Here is a 3,538-nt window from a genome sequence, read left to right as displayed (position 1 = left end):
AAAACAAATTCATCATCACATTTAGCTCCAAACATAACAAATGGAAAATAAGGAAGTAAAAATGACTCAAGGTTGGGATAAACTAGGAAAATCTATCTATTAAACATAAGAAATGGGTACTTTAAGCATGTAATAAACCATGCTTATCAGTTATTTATAACCATAGAAGGAGTAGTGGGCAAGGCTTGAGGAGTGCACTAGCGACCAAGCTTGGAAGAGTGAACAAGTATCGGAGAAGAGTAGGGAATAAGCATCGGGCTTTTCATGTTTTGTCGTCAAGTGCAGCATAAGCACAAGTAATATATTCATATTACAACATGTTTGTCATCATTAAAGATCATATGATATTTTAGTGAATCACCTCTCGAGATGGATCTCGAGAAAAGTGAAAAAGGACAATAGGTCTTAATCACTCTAAACTCTCCTGCCAATTCTTCCTTTTAAGCTCTTTATGTTCTGAACTTATAATAGGGTAACACTTTTATACTAGATATTTTATTGTTTGATCCTATAAACTTAAATCATATAAAACATCTTATTAAAATGCTTAGACATTTTAGGCATCCTATAAACTTAATATTTTGTAGTGGTAGAGAATGCTAAAAATGTGAGGGTTTAATGAAAGGTGCATCGTTGAGTGTTAATATCGTACACTGATTTAATAACAAGAATATAAAAAGAAACAATCAAGAAAAATACTGAATCACAGAAGTTATCATGTGTTTGATTATTGAAAATGTAAGAGTACAAAATGAATCTAAGAAGATCTATACGAAGTATTCTATATGTACGAAAAGTTATCTAACAACTCTAACCAACTACTATTTATATAAGAACGGATATGCTTAAGATACAGTATATACATGACAACCCTATTACAAATTGACACGTGTTCTAGTATCCTTATGTATGAGAAGTCTTGAGCCTTCAATCTTGATGAAGTGAACTTGAGAAAATCTTCTCAGTGTCTAACTCTAGACAGTGTATCCAGAGTTAGCCTTCAACTCTATTAACATAGCATTTGAACTTTGTAAGACTTCTTCCTTCAAATACTCACAGATTACCGGAATTGTGGAAAGTCTTTACAGACTTATTCTTCAACTCTAGATGCATAACACTTTTTAACTTTGGAAGACCTTCTTTAGACTTTTATACTTGATGACTTTGAAGCGACTTTCAAGTCTTCACATTGAAAAAAGTTATGAGATTTAAGATGGATGGTTTCACTACAATAACATGTTGTTGACCAAAATGGCCTTTTTAGAGAAGAAAATTACAAAAATAACTCTAAAAATACATTTTTCCTAAAAAGACCACCTAATCCTCCTTCCTTCCCTACTAGTGTGTAAAGGCCCACCAAAATACAAAAAATAAAAAAAAGTTGCATGTGATTTGACGTAAAAACTTGATCACTACGATAGATCTGAAAAAGTTGCGGCGACATCAGCCTATTACACGCCCGGAGGGGAGGGCCGCCCTACTCGGGCACCCCCCCCCTACATGACATTATAAATCATTACAGTGAAATGCATTATTGACCATTTCGTTTTGTCTGCATTGTCAAAAGTTTTCCTTGCACTGACTGGTAGAGCTTGACGTCACTGGCCAACTTTTGTTCAAAGTCTTCCATCGTATAGGCTTTGCAAGTCCTCCAAAATGTCTTTCCTCACAACTCGTCTATTTTTGCTCTAAATCGTAAATTCATCTTGAGATGTCAACATTACGGAATACCGTTCTAATGGCCATGTTGATGGAAGCAGCCCAATCAGATATGATGCACAAATTTTCAGGCTCACCATGCGTACTTTCAACCTGGATAAACCGTGTCCAGGACTCCTCACTCTTTGTCTTACCCGCCCATAAGCAATGGCAAAAATTGGTTGTTTTCATCCATACCAATAACCAAAAACATGGTACCTAAGTAAGAAACTTTCAGATGAGCACCGTCTATTACAATCAGCGATCGTAAATGATTCACGAACGATCGAATCTGTAAAATTTTAAAAAAAAGATGTTACATATGTATAAAAATAATATATATATATATATATATTTACACACATATAAATCCACAAAGAACCAATGAAAATGTTCTTACCGCACAACCAATGACGACAAACCGCTTAAACCCTGCCCTTTCATTCATCTTGATCTTTGTTACGGTCCCTAAATTAGCCTTTTCCATTTTTTTGTAGTACAAAGGAAATATGGAAAAAGATTCCTCCGGGTTACCTATTTTACACGTGAAGCTTGCATCAGTGTTCAAAAAGGCGTGCCATGGCGCCATCTAACATGAGACGCATCTCCGCCGTTACGAAATGACCTATAGCGTTTCTGTAAGTCATGGCTCACACCATGACGTCTTGAGGCACGCTGCGACGCGCGTTTTTGTAACACGTGATCTTTTAAAAAAAATTATTTTTTCTGTTTTTACACTTTTAACTTTAGATTTTACATTTTTATAGATCTAACTAATTACATCACTCACAGTTTCACAAATTCATAAATGTTACAGACTCATGGTTAAAATGAAATTGTAAAATTACATTTCTAAGTTTAAATATTTAATCAAACACCTATTTTTATAATAATAATGTATATGATTTTTCTTTTTCTAATAGGAATGTATATTTTTTAATATTATTATCTGATTGGATAATATATATAAAATATGTATCTATATATATAATTCTATATATAACATACAAATTTTCCGCTTTATGTCACGCCTTGAAAAATGTCGTGTCCTCGTCGTGGCGTGTAAGGCACGCCTTTTTTAACTTTGGCTTGCATATAGCTAATTGAGATTTTGTAGTTGTTCTTCATATTGATGATGATGTACTCTACTTTTGTCATTCATTGTATCTTTCTATATATGACCCAACACCTTTAGTTCGTTTGATGGTAATTGGGATACGATTGCGTTTGTGAACATGTATGTAAGTCCTTAAATATACAAACCTGGAAAAACTTCGTATCGTCACTTACGGTTGCTCTTATCCACCATTCGCACTTTTCAGATATACATACTGCTTCAAACCTAGATCGAGTCGAGCGGGTGGTTTTCATTTGATAACACTCTTCAAGAAATTTCAATTCGAGGGCTAGTTTCAAGTCTTCTTTACACTTGAATATTTGTCAAACTTTCACCCGTTGAACGTTGATAATTGGCAGCCGGTTCTTTAGGCTTCACATTAGGGATTACTGGTCGGTCAAATCCTTTACCTTTAGACTTAATAAAATTGGGCCACAAAGCAAGTATATAATACGGCCCAACGTCGTCTTTCCAAGTAATAAAGTGGTACAAGTACCGGAATATCGTCCACAGGAATTGGAGCAAAAGTTAAATAAGAGTCCAATAAAAGAAAAGATTTCAGATGACGAAAACGAAGACTTTAGTTTGATTCTGAGTTAACACAGGTAATATAACATAATAATAAAGCGGAATAATAAAGCAGAGTAATAAAGCAGAATAAAAAAGGTAGCACGGGTGTAAGATTTTGGGGTGAAACGTAAACACGAAATCCAGCAGACAAAG

The sequence above is a fragment of the Cynara cardunculus genome, assembly GCF_001531365.2.
Source record: "Cynara cardunculus var. scolymus isolate 2C chromosome LG 11, CcrdV1, whole genome shotgun sequence".
NCBI lineage: Eukaryota > Viridiplantae > Streptophyta > Magnoliopsida > Asterales > Asteraceae > Cynara > Cynara cardunculus.
The sequence above is the reverse complement of the archived record's forward strand: the minus strand, read 5'-3'. Positions refer to the sequence as shown.